Genomic DNA, 19,704 nt, shown 5'->3' with positions numbered 1-19,704 from the left:
CATCTCCAATCCCTATCCAGCTGTAAAATATGACAATGTCGCAGGCAGGCGTGGCTCTGCTCTGGCAAGTCTTATATCAGAATGAGGACAGGAACAGCGCCAGACAGAACACAACTGTTGCTCTGGTGATATTTGTCAAAGGGGACACGATTTGCATGAGCTGCTTTCCCATTCAAACCCACAGTGCCACACTAACCTGACCCTGAGCTGGTCACCTCCACCTAACAGTCAAATCAGTAGGAAACGGGAAGCTCATCACAAAGTCAAGGCGACACGATCCCATTTTCATCCATGACACTGCACCCCTTTTCCATTGTTAGGTTTCCATAGTGGACCCATTTTTCTCCATGACACCTTGTGACTGTTCCAAAACAGGTTAAGGTACGAGCAAAATGCTAAACTAACGGACAGAGATTGCTAATCAAGCTCTGTCCGAGACATCCAACACGGGGAAAACATCTCCTGACACCGTTAATTTAAACTTAGCCTCGTGGAGATGGTATCGGAACCAAGCCTAGATGATGAGTAATGTTGCCTGAGACCTGAAGACTTCGTGTTCGATCCTTAAACTAACGACTAGGCTTTAGCTCAGCGAGCTAACAGTGTAGTGGAGTGCAGTCGACCCGAGTTCAAACCCCAGCCAGTCATACAAGCTTGCTAGAGACAGCGATTCTAGGTACAGTGGGGCAAAAAAGTATTTAGTCAGCCACCAATTGTGCAAGTTCTCCCACCTAAAAAGATGAGGCCTGTAATGTTCATCATAGGTACAATTCAACTATGACAGACAAAATGAGAAGGAAAAAAAATCCAGAAAATCACATTGTAGGATTTTTAATGAATTTATTTGCAAATTATGGTGGAAAATAAGTATTTGGTCAATAACAAATGATTCTCAATACTTTGTTATATACCCTTTGTTGGCAATGACAGAGGTCAAACGTTTTCTGTAAGTCTTCACAAGGTTTTCACACACTGTTGCTGGTATTTTGGCCCATTCCTCCATGCAGATCTCCTCTAGAGCAGTGATGTTTTGAGGCTGTTGCTGGGCAACACGGACTTTCAACTCCCTCCAAAGATTTTCTATGGGGTTGAGATCTGGAGACTGGCTAGGCCACTCTAGGACCTTGAAATGCTTCTTACAAAGCCACTCCTTTGTTGCCCGGGCGGTGTGTTTGGGATCATTGTCATGCTGAAAGACCCAGCCACGTTTCATCTTCAATGCCCTTGCTGATGGAAGGAGGTTTTCACTCAAAATCTCACGATACATGGCCCCATTCATTCTTTCCTTTACACAGATCAGTTTTCCTGGTCCCTTCGCAGAAAAACAGCCCCAAAGCATGATGTTTCCACCCCCATGCTTCACAGTAGGTATGGTGTTCTTTGGATGCAACTCAGCATTCTTTGTCCTCCAAACACAACGAGTTGAGTTTTTACCAAAACGTTCTATTTTGGTTTCATCTGACCATATGACATTCTCCCAATCTTCTTCTGGATCATCCAAATGCTCTCTAGCAAACTTCAGACGGGCCTGGACAAGTACTGGCTTAAGCAGGGGGACACGTCTGGCACTGCAGGATTTGAGTCCCTGGCGGCGTAGAGTGTTACTAATGGTAGGCTTTGTTACTTTGGTCCCAGCTCTCTGCAGGTCATTCACTAGATCCCCCTGTGTGGTTCTGGGATTTTTGTTCACCGTTCTTGTGATCATTTTGAGCCCACGGGGTGAGATCTTGCGTGGAGCCCCAGATCGAGGGAGATTATCAGTGGTCTTGTATGTCTTCCATTTCCTAATAATTGCTCCCACAGTTGATTTCTTCAAACCAAGCTGCTTACCTATTGCAGATCCAGTCTTCCCAGCCTGGTGCAGGTCTACAAAAAATGTTCTGGTGTCCTTTGACAGCTCTTTGGTCTTGGCCATTGTGGAGTTTGGAGTGTGACTGTTTGAGGTTGTGGACAGGTGTCTTTTATACCGATAACAAGTTCAAACAGGTGCCATTAATACAGGTAACGAGTGGAAGACAGAGGAGTTACAGGTCTGTTAGAGCCAGAAATCTTGCTTGTTTGTAGGTGACCAAATACTTATTTTCCACCATAATTTGCAAATAAATTCATTAAAGATCCTATAATGTGATTTTCTGGATTTTTTTTTCTAATTTTGTCTGTCATAGTTGAAGTGTACCTATGATGAAAATTACAGGCCTCTCTCATCTTTTTAAGTGGGAGAACTTGCACAATTGGTGGCTGACTACATACTTTTTTGCACCACTGTAGTTCAGTGTTGAATAAAAGAAACCGGTAGAGGAAACACAGCACACAACAATGAGACCAAGATGGCGTTCTGGTTTTGTCTACTTCCTTGAGGGATGACTCTAATCATCTTCCAGTAACCTTGATCCAGCATGATCACATCCTGTGTCGGTAAAGACTCAGACCATGAGAACCAAAATTCTTTGGTCTGAAGAAAACAAGATTGAACTTTTTGGCCTGAATGCCAAACGTCACGTCTGGAGGTAACCTGGCACCATCCCTACGGTGAAGCGTGGTGGTAGCAGCATCATGCTATGGGGATGTTTTTCAGCGGCAGGGACTGGGAGACTAGTCAGGAAAAAGTACAGAGAGATATTTGATGAAAACCTGCTCCAGAGGGCACAGGACCTCAGACTGGGGTGAAGGTTCCTAAGCACACAGCCAAGACAATGCAGGAGTGGCTTCCGGACAAGTCTCTGAATGTCCTTAATTGGCCCAGCCAGAGCCAGGACTTGAACCCTATCGGACATCCCTGGAGAGACCTGAAAATAGCTGTGCAGCGACACTCCCCATCCAGCCTGAGAGAGCTTGAGAGGGAGGATCTGCAGAGAAGAATGGGAGAAACTCCCTAAATACAGGTGTGCCAAGCTTGAAGCATCATACCCAAGAAGACTGTAATTGCTGCCAAAGGTGCTTCAACAAAGTACTGAGTAAAGAAAGGGTCTGACTACTCATGTAAATGTGATATTTCAGTTTGCAACAATACTTTTTTTTTTTAAGTTATTGCTTTGTCATTATGGGGTATTTTGTGTAGATTAATGAGGAAAAACAACTATTGAATCCATTTTATAACAAGGCTATAATGTAACAAAATGTGGAAAAAGTCAAGGGGTCTGAATACTTTCTGATTGCACTGTATTTCACACATCCAGCCCAGTGTTTTTCTGCATTACAGAGTGACTTTCAGTAGGGGATGGTCTGTCTGCTAGCGGCTCTCAGCACTGGGGAGGAATGTAGCACACTAGTGCAAAGAGCCCTGTTAATGTGCTGGGCAGTGAGTGAGACTACATGTTTGACTAAAGCAGCATAACTAAGAGTTGTTCCTGACCATGTGACCTTACCAGAAGAAAACTATGCCTTAGTAATAAAGCTAGGCCAGGGCAGAGTCATCAGCTATATAGCCTAATAGGGCCCAGAGTTTTTCCTACTCAGGCTGTCAGGAAACACTGAATATAACACAGTCAAGATTGTGGAGTCTGTACTAGGCCAGTGTGGTACATCACTGAATAGTGCACTCGGAAAAGTATTGACCCCTTGACTTTTCCCACATTTTGTTTTACGTTACAGACCTATTCTAAAATGGTTTCCCCTCGTCAATCTACACACAATACCTCATAATGACAAAGCAAAAACAGGGTTTTTAGAAATGTCACATTTACATATTCAGATCCTTGAAGCACCTTGGGCAGCGACTACAGCCTCGAGTCTTCTTGGGGATGACGCTACAAGCTTGGCACACCTGTATTTGGAAAGATTCTCACATCTTTCTCTGTAGATTCTCTCAAGCTCTGTCAAGTTGGATGGGGAGCGTCGCTGCACAGCTTTTTTCAGGTATCTCCAGAGATGTTTGATCGGGTTCAAGACCGGGCTCTGGCTGAGCCACTCAACGACATTCAGAGACTTGTCCCGAAGCCACTCATGCGTTGTCTTGGCTGTGTGCTTAGGGTCCTTGTCCTGTTGGAAGGTGAACCTTCACCCCAGTCTGAGGTCCTGAGCCCTCTGGGGCAGGTTTTCATGATCTCTCTGTACTTTGCTCTGTTCATCTTTGCCTCGATCCTGACAAGTCTCCCAATCACTGCCGCTGAAAAACATCCCCACAGCATTACGCTGTCACCACCATGACTCACTGTGGGGATGGTGCCAGGTTTCCTCCATACATGAATCTTTGCATTCAGGCTAAATAGAGACACTTGGCATTCAGGCTAAATAGTTCAATCTTGGTTTCATCAGACCAGAGAATCTTGTTTCTCATGGTCTGAGAGTCCTTCAGGTGCCTTTTGGCAAACTCCAAGCGAGCTGTCAAGTGCCTTTTACTGAGGAGTGGCTTCTTTCTGGCCACTCTACCATAAAGGCCTGATTGGTGGAGTGCTACAGAGATTGTTTCCCTCCTGGAAGGTTCTCCCATCTACACAGAGGAACTCTGGAGGAGCTCTGTCAGTCAGAGCGACCATCGGATTCTTGGCCACCTCCCTGACCAAAGCCCTTCTCCCCCCATTTACTCAGTTTGGCCGGGTGGCCAGCTCTAGGAAGAGTCTTGGTGGTTCCAAACTTCTTCCATTTAAGAATGATGGAGGCTGCTGTGTTCATGAGGACCTTCAATGCTGCAGACATATTTTGGTACCCTTCCCCAGATCTGTGTCTCGACACAATCCTGTCTCGGAGCTCTATGGACAATTCCTTTGACCTCATGGCTTGGTTTTTGCTCTGACCTTATATAGAGAAGGTGTGTGTGTGCCTTTCCAAATCATGTCCTATCAATTGAATTTACCACAGGTGGACTCCAATCAAGTTGTAGAAACATCAATGAAAACAGGACGCACACAAGATCATATTTCGAGTCTCATAGCAAATGGTCTGAATGCTTATTTAAACAAGGTATCTGTTTTTTTGTATACATTTGCTAAAATTTCTAAAACACTTTTCACTTTGTCATTATGGGGTATTGTGTGTATATTGATGAGGGAAAAAATATTTTATACATATTAGAATAAGGCTGTAAGGTAACATGTGGAAAATGTCTAGGAGTCTGAATACTTCCTGAAAGCACTGTATGTGCACTCGGGCATTTCCTATTAAAAGAACCCTTGAGCACCAACATGTGCAATTCATTGGAGTAGGGTTGCATAGGAGTAGGGTTGTTGATGAATTTAAGCCAAATTCATCAAAAGAAAGTTAGCTTATAACAGTGAACCTTTTTGTGGTATACACATAAGGCAAATCTTACAAAGGAGTTGTTTAATCTAACTGCTTAACTATTTATCTGTACATGGAATTGTATTTGTTGTTTTTTTAACTGATTTTTTTCTAATCTTTACAGGAAAATGCCACAGGCACTATCTGATGTGTGGCTGCTTGGTCTAAAGTGGAGGAGTCCTACACCCATTGGCTGTGCTGCTCATGCATCGAATCTGCTCCTGAAGGACATCATAGCACTGAAAACAATGGATTCACTCTACAAGAGAGCCAAGGAAATGGTTTGGTATGTGAAGGGTCATCACGTTATAGCAGCAATCTACTTCACCAAGCAAAGTGAGAAGAATAAGAGCAACACATTGAAGCTGCCCAGCAACAACCGTTGGGGTGGTGTGGCCATCATGTTTGACAGTCTCTCCAAGAAATGGCCATATCACAGTCTGCCGGTATGGACAGCCCCATCAAGAGGATCCTCCTGTATAATGTATTTTGGGAGAGGGTGGTAAGCTGCCTGAAACCTATAGCAGTAGCCATTGCACGGATTGAGGGAGACAATGCCATCCTGTATGATGTTCAGACTCTGCTTGCAGAAATCCGTTCAGCCCTGCCCACTTCCCTGTTGGTCAAAGTAGAGGAAACTGCAGTTCTGAAATACATTAAAAAGTATGAAGACTTATGCCTGAAGCCCATACACGCCGCAGCGTACATGCTGGACCCCAAGTATGCTGGCAAGAGCATCCTGTCTGGTGCAGAGATCAACAAGGCCTATGGTGTCATCACTACCGTGTCTCGCCACCTTGGCCTGGATGAGGGCAAGGTTATTGGCAGTCTGGCAAAGTACACTTCCCAGCAAGGGCTTTGAGATGGAAATGCAATATGGCATCTATCGTCCCAACATATCTCATCAGCCACCTGGTGGAAGGGACTTTGTGGATCTGAGGCACTTTCCCCTGTTGCCACCATCATCCTCCAAATCCCACCAACATCAGCTGCCTCAGAGTGCAACTGGTCCTTGTTTGGGAAAACACACACCAAAGCACGCAACAGGCTGACCAATACAAGGGTTGAAAAATTGGTGGTCTGACAATGAGCTATCATCAACAAGGTTGGAAAGTGACAGTGAAGATGAGGCCTCAGAGTCTGATGTTCAAGAGGTGGACATTGAGGAGGTCCATGGAGAAGACATGGAAGCCTGAGAGGAAGACCAATGCTTTAGTTTCTAGACTATAATTTTACAGACATTTTTGGGAGATGCGAAGGATCATTGGGGATCATTCAATATTCCCTTTCTTTTGTTGTTTAGTGAAATCCTCCCATGTGAAGAGTCAACTCATTTAATTAAAGTTATATTCGGAACTAAATTGTTTTTAAAAATTTCTATTGGAAGGATTTAATACATTTGCAATTATGTCTACTTATGATAAGGTAAAAGGTTTGTTTCTGCCTCCATATGATATGGTAAATATATCCAATGCAAACATCTACATTTAAATAGTATTAATATTAATTTGCATATATTCCCGTTAACTCACACGGAAAGTTTCCACTTCTGAATATTCCCCAAAATGTGCCCTACATAGGAGCATGTCAATTTGGGTGTCAAATGAAAGCTAAAAGTCTATTATTTTTTAATAAAGGAATATGTGGACACACCTACTCATTCCAGGGTTTTTCTTTATTGTTTACTATTTTCTACATTGTAGAATAATAGTGAAGACATGAAATAACACATATGGAATCATGTAGTAACCAAAAAAAAGTGTTATACAAATCAAAATAGATTTGAGATTCTTCAAAGTAGAGGTTTGACAACTATGCCGCATAAAATTCAAGCTAGTTGGAAACAGATTTACAAGCATCTAGTGGTCAGAACCTGGTAATATCAGTTTTGCTGAAAAGACATGGAACAACCCTTGTTACGTCTGTGAATTTTCAGAATCCTCCCTCCTCATAAGGGAGAAGAATTTGAAAATATCTTAGATATGTGGGTTTTTGGTAACAAAATGACAAGACACTAGTTAATATTTCTTAAACTTACAGTAGGCTAATAATTTATGCAAAACTAAATATACATGTTGATATTAGTTGGCAGGGGCCTTCAACATTATTGTGTTTGATGTATTTCTAATACCTTTTAAGACTTTTTTAGTAAATGATTTTAAAGACCCCTTTTCCATCTGTGTGACCAGAAATCAAAGCCTTTGCTTATTCCTAATTTTAGGATTGAAAAATGGTTCAAAAACATATATATGCCTTCATTTCCCAAAACTATAGACTCTTAGCTTTAATTTGACACCAAATTTGATATGCTCCAAAAACACTTTACATTGGTGCTCATGGGTCCTTTTACATGGAAATTACCATTGGCTATAATGGGAAATCAATCATTGTAGTCACAGTTGGGTCACCTGCTACTGTCCTTCCACTGGCATACTGTTATGTTCAGCTCATATCTGTTGGTAAAAGCAAGACTGAAAACAGTCTGGACAACCCCTCCCTCTCAATCTTCTCTCTCTCTCTCTCCGGTTAATGTCACCTCTCACAGCTCTTACCGACACCTACCACCTACCCTCTTTCCATTTACTGTAACAAGCATCCTCACCCACTGAGCACAAATCGACACCGGATGTCCATCAACGTTGAAAAGTAGTTCATATTTGGTCAGTACGCCTTGGCCGGACCAAATCTGAACAGGTCATAGACGTCTATGTTTCACAAGTTTAGACAGCACAGAACAGCATGGAAAAGTACAGTATAATAGAGCACACTAGAGTACAGTATAATGTACTATACAGTACATACACTACATGGCCAAAAGTATTGAGACCTGCTCGTCAAACATCTCATTCTGAAATCATGGGCATTAATAGAGTTGGTTCCCCCTTTGCTGCTATAAGAGCTTCCACTCTTCTGGGAAGGCTTTCTACTAGATATTGTAACATTGCTGCAGGGACTTGCCTCCATTCAGCCACAAGAGCATTAGTGAGAGAGGGCACTGATGTTGGGGGATTAGGCCTGGCTTGCAGTCGGCGTTCCAATTCATCCCAAAGGTGTTCGATGGGGTTGAGGTCAGGGCTCTGTGCATGCCAGTCAAGTTCTTCCACACCAATCTTGACAAATCATTTCTGTATGGACCTTGCTTTGTGCACTGGGGCATTGTCATGCTGAAACAGGAAAGGACCTTCCCCAAATTGTTGCCACATAGTTGGAAGCACAGACTCATCTACAATGTCATTGTATGCGGTGGCATTAAGATTAGCTTTCACTGGAACTAAGGGGCCTAGCCTAAACCATGAAAAACAGCCCAAGACCATTATTCCTCCTCCCACTAAACTTTACAGTTGGCACTATGCATTGGGGCAGGTTGGGTTCTCCTGGCATTCTCCAAACCCACATTTCCACTGCTCCAAAGTCCAATGGAGGTGAGCTTTACGCCACTCCAGCCGACCCTTGACGGTGATCTTTTGCTTGTGTGCAGCTGCTTGGCCTTGGACACCCATTTCATGAAGCTCCCGATGAACAGCTTTTGTGCTGAAGTTGCTTCCAGAGGCAGTGTTGCAACTTAGGACAGACGATTTTTACGCCCTACGTGCTTCAGCACTCGGCGGTCCCGTTCTGTGAGCTTGTGTGGCTTACCACTTCGCGGCTGAGTCGTTGTTGCTCCTAGACATTTCCACTTCACAATAACAGCACTTACAGTTGACCGGGGCAGCTCTAGGATGGCAGAAATTTGACGAACTGACTTGCTGGAAAGGTGGCATCCTATGAGGGTACCACGTTGAAAGTCACTTAGCACTTCAGTAAGGCCATTCTACAGCCAATGTTTGATTGGCTGTTTGCTCGATTTTATACACCTGTCAGCAACGGGTGTGGCTGAAATAGCCAAATCCACTCATTTTAAGGGGTGTCCACATACTTTTGAATATATAGTATATCTACTTTACTGTACTCTACTGTACTGCACTTAACTCTATTGTGCTGTGATGTCTATATTTCACACGTTTGGATGTCTATGATTGGTTCAGATTTGGTCTGGACCAACCAAATGTAGTCTTGTTTAGGGGCGGAGCTCATTATTATTATAGTCAGTATGTAGAATAATACTCAGATATGCAAAATAAGGATATATAGCACATTTCTACCTTTGTGTACATATTTAGGATTCATTACCATGAAGAGAATGATATTCATAATTATGCATTTCTGTACAGTACAGATCAGGGACCCATGATGTAATTCCATTACTGTAATTCTGTTACTGGATGTAAATCCACTTCACCTACTGTAGTTCAATCACAAAAATAATATGTTTTCATACTCAAGGTGTCATGACATAGCTGACACCCCATTCTTTCTGCAGACATCTTTTTGAATCTTGATTCAGAGCAGATATTTAACAGTTTTTTGGAAAACGTGGTCACGTAAAAAACAGAGGGAGATTTTACCTTAATTCTGATACCAAACTTTGTATCTGCACAGTTCTTACAGTAAATGCGTTTTTGTGAAATGTTGTGTAAATTGTTCAAAGTAGTCCTTGTGAATAGAGTTGTATGGTTTGTTCAACTTTTAGCTATATCATCTAGAATAGCTTTAAATAACAGCTATGATGGTAATAGTAGTACAGTTTGTGTAATGTGTTTTATTTAGTAGGGGATTTTTCAGTTCAGATTCTTTCTAATTAAATTGCATATAGTCTATAAAAAAGTACAGCCATTGCTCAAATTCTGTGGTAATAGTTTTTTTTAAACGAGAAATCAAAAGGGCTGTGTGTAACCAACCACACGCATGTATGAACGCAAGAGGAAGTTCCCTATTGGTCAAATTCTATATCCTACTGTAAATAAAACAAATTGTATTTATTATGGATCCCCATTAGCTGCTGCCAAGGTCCAGCAAAATTAAGGCAGTTATACAATTTAAATATTACAATACATTCATTACAGAATTCACACTACATCAAGTGTGTGCCCTCTACTGCTTGCATCAGTTTCCTGATGTGGAATAGAGTTCCATGTAGTCAAGGCTCTATATAGTACTGTGCGCCTCCCATAGTCTGTTCTGAACTTGGGGACTGTGAAGAGACCTCTGGTGGCATGTCTTGTGGGGTATGAATGGGTGTCTGAGCTGTGTGCTAGTATTTTAAACAAACAGCTCGGTACCTTCAGCTTGTCAACACCTCTTACAAAAACAAGTAATGAGGAAGTCAATCTCTCTTCCACTTTGAGCCATGAGAGATTGACATGCATGTAATTAATGTTAGCCCTCTGTGTACATCTAAGGGCCAGTCGTGCTGCCTTGTTCTGAGCTAACTGCAATTTTCCCAAGTCCCTCTTTGTGGCACCTGACCACACGGCTGAACAGTAGTCCAGGTGCGACAAAACTAGGACCTGAGGGACCTGCCTCATTGATAGTGTTGTTAAAAAGGCAGATCAGCGCTTTAATATAGACAGACTTCTCCCCCATCTTAGCTACTATTGTATCAATATGTTTTGACCATGACAGTTTACAACACAGGGTTACTCCAAGCAGTTTAGTCACCTCAACTTGCACAATTCCCAAATTATCCATTACGAGATGTAATTGAGGTTTAGTGAATGATTTGACCCAAATGCAATGCTTTTAGTTTGAAATATTTAGGACTAACTTATTCCTTGCTACCCATTCTGAAACTAACTGCAGCTCTTTGTTAAGTGTTGCAGTCATTTCAGTCGCTGTAGTAGCTGACGTGTACAGCATTGCGTCATCCATATACATTGCCTTACTCAAAGCCAGTGGCATGTCATTAGTAAAGATTGAAAAAAGCAAGGGGCCTAAACTGCTACACTGGGGAATTCCTGCTTCTACCTGGATTATGTTTGATAGGCTTCCATTAAAGAACACCCTCTGTGTTCTGTTAGACAAGTAACTCTTTATCTACATTATAGCAGGGGTGTAAAGCCTTAATACATATGTTTTTTCCAGCAGCAGACTATGATCGATAAAGCTGCACTGAAGTCTAACAAGACAGCCCCCACAATCATATCATACATTTCTCTCAGCCAATCATCAGTAATTTGTATAAGTGCAGTGCTTGTTGAGTGTCCTTCCCTATATGCGTGCTGAAAGTCTGTTTTCAATTTGTTTACTGTAAAATAGCATTGTATCTAGTCAAAAACCATTTTTTCCAGAAGTTTACTAAGAGGCTGATTGGTCGACTATTTGAGCCAGTAAAGGGGGCTTTACTATTCTTGGGTAGCGGAAGGACTTTAGCTTCCCTCCAGGCCTGAGGGCACACACTTTCTAGTAGGTTTAAATTGAAGATGTGGCAAATAGGAGTAGCAATATTGTCCTCAGTCATTTTACATCCAGAATGTCCGACCCCGGTGGCTTGTCATTATTGTTGATAGACAACCATTTTTTCAGCTCTTCCACGCGGAGCGGACTTTACAGAATTCATTAAGGTGACCTGCTAAAAAGTATTATATAGTGTGTGTATCCCTGAGGATGCCAGGTGTTGAAAAGTCCCAGGCTTCACAGAGTCCTTGGAACACTGAGAAAGGTCCCCAACCTAGCCAATATTGATAACATAATGCATCTCACCAGTAAATTGGTAGGCTTATTTTCCAGAAATCAACAGAAATGGGCTATTCAGCAGAAACCCTATGTGATCATCAATATGAGAGTCTAGCCTATTAATCACCAATGGCAACTGTAACGTGTTCAAGAACTGATACCTTGAGCTATTGCTACATGAAGGCTAACACCATGGCGCCACTTCCTCGCAATATTACGTAATTTCACACTTTTCTGAATAAACTGTTTCTCAGAGTAGCACATCAACAGCTACCAGTAAACCTTGCCACCATACTGAAGATAAATTAAAGTTAGCCTTATAAATTGGGGTGCACTGAAATGTTTTCTTTTGCAGGCCATTGATAAACAAGTCCTGGTGTTCTCATCAACATTTCGCTGTATTAGTTGGTGGTCACGAAACGGGGTCAAGGTTATGTTATATTGCATTTCCAGGCTTGACTATTTTAGTAATTTAACACGTCCTTGCCCTACTAGGTAGCCGCTTAATCTTCGACTGACAAAAACACCTTTGCCAGCAATTGCTGAAACGTCTCATGTCATGTCACCTGACCAATATGGCACAACTCAAATGGATACTTCAACGGACAGGTAAATATCACAATTATCAAGAATAACACATCAAACTTACCAGCTGTTCTTCCTCGTTTGGATAGCGAAATTGATATTGTCTTTCCGTGAGATTTCAGGGAGTATTCCAGTCCCCTTTAGGCAATAATTAGAGAGCGCAAGCAGCAGTGAGTGCGGCTCCCTGCGTACGGTAGTCTATGCTGTATCTGGCTCCTGACAGAGAGGTAGACTTGGGTACACACAGCTCTCATTCTCCGCCTCTCAGCATAACCAGGCATTCAGTGCACCAACCTACTCTGCTGTGATGCAGAACTTGTATAAGCAAGCCATCTACAGGGCAGTGATGGTAGGCTACAGAAGGTTTGACTTTCACCACTGATCTCCTTGCTGGTGTATGGTGCATTTCATTATGGGGAATACCGCCATCTAGTGGCTGACAACTACTGTTGCATTTGGAATGTCTACCAACAAAGTTGTACAATTCAATGGCTAAATAGAAAAGGGTTCATTATAAACGGTCATGCCCAAGACTAGTCCTTGATCATGACTCTCAGTTCCATTACACATAAGTAATTGGATGAAGACGTCTTATGTATGGGGGAGTTTTGTTAAGAGCAGCAACACTCAATTTGAACATTAACACCCATCGCTTGCGGTATTGTTTTGGAAGCATAGGGACCTTATCTTTAATATCAGCGAGAAAGTATTTTCAAAAAACAAAATGTTACATTGATACACACCTTGATAGGGTAAGTGTCCCCACACGGCCATATCGCTATGTTACAGTGATTGTTTATGGAAGACAAGAGTCCTGCAACCTGTGATAATTAGCTATCTAGCACGCCCCGAACAACTGTGTGTCAGTGTAACTCGGGAAGAGTAGCGGAAGTGTAGTTTCGTCAGATGGAGGCACTCATAGCTGTTTAGATGGATCTTTGCAAAACTGCTACAAGTGTATATTTTTTATTTTAAGGATTCTTTCTCGGTGATTTAAAGAAAAGGGTCATATGTTTCAAAAGTCGTATCACAAGCAGTGATGATTGACATCTCTAAACGTAAAACAGTGACAAAACCAAGATTGAACTCTTTGGCCTGAATGCCAAGCGTCACTTCTGGAGGAAATCTGGCACCATTCCTACGGTGAAGCAGGATGGTGTCAGCATAATGCTGTGGGGATGTTTTTCAGGGACTGGGAGACTGGTCAGGATCGAGGGAAAGATGAATGGAGCAAAGTACAGAGAGATCCTTGATGAAAACCTGCTCCAGAGCGCTCAGGACCTCAGACTGGGGCGGAGGTTCACCTTCCAACAGGACAACACAGGAGTGGCTTAGGGACAAGTCTCTGAATGTCCTTGAGTGGCCCAGCAAGAGCCCGGACTTGAACCCAATCAAACACCTCTGGAGAGACCTCAAAATAGCTGTGCAGGGACGCTCCCCATCCAACCTGACAACACTAGAGAGGATCTGCAGAGAATAATGGTAGAAACTCCAAATACAGGTAGGGCTGGGCGATATGACGATATATATCGTGTGACGATAAAAAAAACGTCTGTCGTTTCATTGTTCTTATCATTTATTTTGTGTCGCAAACCACACTCTATGCCAATACTTTTAGTCAATTGGACGACGCTTTGCCGTATGGAAGAAAATTTGCAACACAAACAAACATGGAGAGTGAACGTGACACAGAGCACAGAGACATGGAGCTCGTACCTTAAAGAGGAGCTACTTCGGTCGCATGGACGTGGTTTGGGTATGACAAGTCTGACACGGACCAGAAAACCGTCCTCTGCAAAATATGCCGCAGTCCGGTCCCAACAACAGGCTCAAACACCACTAACCTCTTACCACCTGCGCAAGAATCATGTGAAACAGTTCGGCGAGAGTGTATGGACGAGCCCCCAAAAAGTACAGTCGAGTGCTCAAAACAAACCCTGACTCATACGTTGCAAGAGGCTTTTGCCCGCGGCACACCACATGGCAAAGAATCATGAAGATGGAAGGAGATAACAGCTACCATTACAACTTACATCTGAAAAGATGTAGCCTCAATTTACACGGCCAAGAAACAGGGGTTTCGTGATATGGCGCAAACACTCGACCCAAGGTACCAAATTGATGTGTGACATGTATTAATGGCAAAATAATATGCAAAAGAGGCAAGCACCCAAATATATACATTTTGTTTGCAACTATAGTTGAAATGTTTTCTATTTACCTTTTTAGATTTCATACATTCATATTTTGTTACATGCTTATACGAAAATTTGCACAAAGGTTCTAAATAAAAGGAGAAATCAAATATGAGTAGGTACCTTTTTATTTGTTGTGTAACGGTCGTCCTATGAAGGAGAGGACCAAAGCACAGTGTGGTAAGTGTTCATCTTGGTTTTTAATAAGAATGAACACTGAACAAAACAATAAATGACAACGTGAAAAAACAAAACCGAAACAGTTCCGTGTGGAAAAAAACACAGACACGGAAAATAATCACCCACAACTCAAAAGTGAAACCAGGCTACCTAAGTATGGTTCTCAATCAGGGACAACGATTGACAGCTGCCTCTGAGAACCATACCAGGCCAAACACAGAAATCCCAAAACATAGAAAAAGGAACATAGACAGACCCAACTCACACCCTGACCAAACTAAAACAAAGACATAACAAAAGAACTAAGGTCAGAACGTGACAGTACACCCCCAATGGTGCGGACTCTGGCCGCAAAACCTGAAAACCTATAGGGGAGGGTCTGGGTAGGTGTCTGTCCGCGGTGGCGGCTCTGGCACGGGACGTAGACCCCACTCCACCATAGTCTTTCTCCACCTCTTTAACGGCCTCCATGGCCCCTTTAGAGCGGCGACCCTCGCCGCCGACCTCGGACTGGGGACCCAAGCCACGGGTCCCGAATGGACGGGAGATTCCGGCAGCACCGGACAGGCGGGAGACTCCGGCAGCTCCTGGCTGACGGATGGCTCCGGTAGCTCAGGACAGACGGGAGACTCCGGCAGCGCTGGGCAGGAGGGAGACTCCGGCAGCGCTGGGCAGGAGGGAGACGGAGACAGCCTGGTGCGGGGAGCTGCCACCGGAGGGCTGGTGCGTGTTGGCACCAGATAGACCGGACCGTGAAGACGCACTGGAGGTCTTGAGCAACGAGCCTGCCCAACCCTACCTGGCTGAATGCTCCCCGTAGCCAGGCCAGTGCAGCGAGGTGGAATAGCCCGCACTGGGCTGTGCTGGCAAACCGGGGACACCATGGGTAGGGCTGGTGCCATGTACCCCGGCCTGAGGAGACGCACTGGGGACCAGATGCGCTGTGCAGGCTTCATGGCACCTGGCTCGATGCCTACTCTAGCCCGGCCGATACGAGGCGCTGCTATGTACCGCACCCTACTACTATGCCTGCGCACCGGGGACACCGTGCGCCTCACGGCATAACACGGTGCCTGCCCGGTCCCCCTCTCTCCACGGTAAGCACGGGGAGTTGGCTCAGGTCTCCTACCTGACTTAGCCACACTCCCCGTGTGCCGCCCCCCAATAAATTTTTGGGGCTGCCTCTCGGGCTTCCTTCATCGCCGTGCCAACTCCATTGCACTGTTCCAGAGCATCCCAGGCGGGCTCCGGCACTCTCCCTGGGTCGACCGACCACCTTTCTATTTCGTCCCAAGTTGTCACATAGTCCAGATCTCGCTGCTTCCCGATACCACGCTGCTTGGTCCTTGGTTGGTGGGTGATTCTGTAACGGTCGTCGTATGAAGGAGAGGACCAAAGCGCAGCGTGGTAAGTGTTCATCTTGGTTTTTAATAAGAATAATGAACACTGTACAAAGCAATAAATGCCAACGTGAAAAAACAAAACCGAAACAGTTCCATGTGGAACAAAACACTGACGCGGAAAATAATCACCCACAAACTCAAAAGTGAAACAAGGATACCTAAGTATGGTTTTCAATCAGGGACAACGATTGACAGCTGCCTCTGATTGAGAACCATACCAGGCCAAACACAGAAATCCCAAAACATAGAAAAAGGAACATAGACAATCCACCCAACTCTAGCCCTGACCATACTAAAACAAAGACATAACAAAAGAACTAAGGTCAAAACGTGACATGTTGAGTATAATTCAAAATGCAATAATAAATAGGCCTTTACATGTGGTCATTTTATATAAACTATTTATTCATTGAATTTACAGAAAATGTGCTATATCATGATATGTATCGTTATTGGGATATGAGATTTTGGCCATATCGCTCAGCCCTAAATACCGGTGTGCCAGGCTTCTCTTTCTAGCGTCATACCCAAGAAGACTCGAGGCTGTAATCGTTGCCGAATTTGCTTTTTTAAAATTATTATTAATTTGCCAAAAAATTCTAAACCTGTTTTCTTTGTCATTATGGGGTATTTGTGTGTAGATTGCTGAGAGGATTCTTTTTAAAAATCAATTTTAGGATGAGGCCGTAACGGAAACTTTCAAGGGGTCTGAGTACTTTCCGAATGTACTGTACATGGTCTCTATTTCCCTCTATTTGTTTCTTATAACAGCTCTAAATAGATCAGTCAGGAGTACCATCAAGTAGCTCTCAAACCCTTCTCCGTATGTAAGGTTTTCAGCCATTACATTTGGCTCCGCGTAAACTACAATTCTGACGCTGTGTTAATGTTTCGAAACGTCAATCATCGCTTTCAATACAAACATTTTTCAAAACGTATACTGATATGCCCCTTATCTTTCATGTCAGCGCGAAACAATCTTTCAAATAAAAATACACTGACTACAGTAGTTTTGCATAGATCCATACACTGTGTGTGCCTCCAGTTGACGAACTACACTTCCTCTTCAGCACAGGTGGCAGTCTGTCTTTCGTAAACTAACGCTTTAACGTGGAGATATGGCCGTTTGGGAACACAAACCCTAACCCTATAAAAGGTGTGTGGCAATTTACCTTTTTGTTTTTTGAAAATTATTTCTCGTAGATGTGAAAGATTGTTTCACGAGAGAATCGTGTTAATGTTTAGAGCAACTATCAGGGCTCTTAACAGAATTCCGTGAGTCAGAAGATACTATTGCTAAAGTAGTTTGCGTCGTTTGCGTCCATGAATGGGGTAACCCTTGAGTAGACCCAGAAAGTTGTAGAACATGCCTAACACACACTCACACTCGAGTGCTTTCTCTTTCTAGAACAGGCCTGGGCAATTATTTTCCATCGAGGGCCACAGAATATATTTTTGCCCTCGCGGGCCAGAATCATATTACTGGATTATACATTGTGTATGACTGTGTTGATAGATATATCTACCCCAAATCACATCCAGATATGCTACTTATTTTAATTTTTTAACATGCACAGAAATAAACCACATCCATGTTCTCCTTTTGGTGGATATTTCCATTATTAAACATGCAATGAACGACACGGAGGGAAAAGTCAACTGTGCATTCAGAACCACGGACAGAGCTCTTGTTACCGGGTATGCACAAAACACAAGAAAGAGAGAGCTTAACATTACATTTAAACTACTCAATCAGTGTTCGGAGTGACATCTCTGATGGGCATTGACTAGAGCAGGGAAGTCAGATATAGTTTCTGACGTCGCTATGCGCAGGATTGCTGAGAGGTGAGAGTTAGTAAGAGATCTGTGCCTTGACTTGTTATATTTCATCACTGAAAATGTCTGTTCACATACATAGTACAAACATATTCGGAGCATGACTCCTAATCTTTGGAAAGTTTTGTTCATCGAGAGATAAATAGAACCTCGTCAGTGACATTGTTATGAATAGTTCTCCAATCATTGCATCAGACTGAAGATCGATAAGCTCAAGTTGGGCGCGTTATCCACACTGGAGGTGAAAGGAGAGGAAACCAACAGCATGTCATTTTCCAACACTTTGAAATCCTCAAAATGATGAGAACTCCCCGTTCAAAGCACGCAGCAGCGATTAATACGTCTCCCGCTGGTCATCTGATAGGGAACCGACCAGTAGTGTCGGAAGGTGGGTGATATTGTTGGCTTCTACTTGGCGGGTCAGGAGGAGTAATTTTACCTTTAAGGCTTTGACAAGGCTGTACATCTGATGTGCAAAAAGGCCCTTCCCTTGTAGTTTGGAATTCAGTTCATTCATGAGGGCCATGATGTCCACCATTCTTTATCTTGCAGTTGAAATCAGTGGAAATCCACATTTTCCTTTCATTTGCAAAAACTCAGAAATCTCCTGGCTTCAGGTCCCACACCCTTTTAAGCACTTTCTCCAAACTCAGCCATCTCACGTTTGTGTGGCAGGGGAGATCTGCATCACCCGACTCTCTCTTCCAACAGTGAGACAAACTAAACTGCCTGTGGTTTAAAGATTTTTCTCTTATGAAGTGTACCACTTTAGTGACTGTATCCACAATATGGCTCATTTTCAGAAACCATTTACAGAGCACCTCCTGGATGAATTATGCAATGCAGGAAAATCCTTTCCTGATCTTGGTTTAGCTCAACTACTTGATCTTGTATCCTTTTCAAAAGACCTTGTGGTTGTGTTTTTCATTGACTGCACTGAAGCAAAATCAATTGTAATTTCAAAATCTGGGGTTTTGCCTCGTAAGAATATCGACTACGCCGTGTCACGTGCATCACTGCTCGCATCCAGGGCAAGGAGAAATAGGTGAAATTCTCTACCTTGTCTTTCAACTGTTGTTCCATATTCTCTGCGATTTCCTCAACACGCCGCTCTTTGTTGTCGGGGCAAAGTATTGCTGCAGTCAATTAAACATTATTTAATGGATTCGCCCTCAGTAAATGGTTTGCTATGTTTAGCAATATTGTGGGACAGTACATAGCTAGCTCTCGCAATTCCGTCGTTTGCTTAATGCATTTTTGTGAAAAGTCCTTGCTGAGAAAGCAACACTTTCGATGCACTTGCCATCTGCTAAGAATGCATATTCCTATATTTCCCTGCATGCTTCGTCTAGAAGTGTCAGGCCAAGTTGTAACGTTAGTCTTTCAAGACAGCGATGCTCTCTTTGCACACTAAGCACACAGCTTTCCTTGATACCTCAATAAAGACATATTTCGATGTCCACTCTTGCTGGAACACCCTACATTCATTGTCTACTTTCCTTTTCTTTGAAATCTTTAAAACTTATTTTTGCGCAATTTCTAGCTAACTACGATTTGTAACTGACGTGTGTGTCAGCTTGTCAGTCACTGCATGTTCTCGTGCAGTTGTTATTTATACGTGCCTTCAAAATAAATGTTCCACAAGCGGTGGGAGTTAAATCATTACAGAAAGCCGAGTATTCATTTGGCTTTTAATTTGAATAACAAATACGTTTTTCAAAACTTGACTATTACAA

The 19,704-nt window shown here is 43.1% G+C and overlaps 1 protein-coding gene across 2 annotated transcripts in view; it reads right to left on the bottom strand.

Annotated features, from left to right (window-relative positions):
- The window catches only part of pip5k1bb (phosphatidylinositol-4-phosphate 5-kinase, type I, beta b), an 86,518-nt gene extending 73,800 nt beyond the window's left edge, over positions 1-12,718 (bottom strand). For both annotated transcript variants that reach the window (XM_024417739.2, XM_024417738.2), the window contains exon 1: positions 12,419-12,718. The gene's annotated coding sequence lies outside the window, so the exon portion shown is untranslated. The remainder of the gene's footprint in view (positions 1-12,418) is intronic.
- Between the last annotated feature and the right edge of the window lie 6,986 nt (positions 12,719-19,704).

This window comes from Oncorhynchus tshawytscha, linkage group LG04, assembly GCF_018296145.1.
Source record: "Oncorhynchus tshawytscha isolate Ot180627B linkage group LG04, Otsh_v2.0, whole genome shotgun sequence".
Classification (NCBI taxonomy): domain Eukaryota; kingdom Metazoa; phylum Chordata; class Actinopteri; order Salmoniformes; family Salmonidae; genus Oncorhynchus; species Oncorhynchus tshawytscha.
This window is presented reverse-complemented; position numbering and strand designations above follow the sequence as displayed.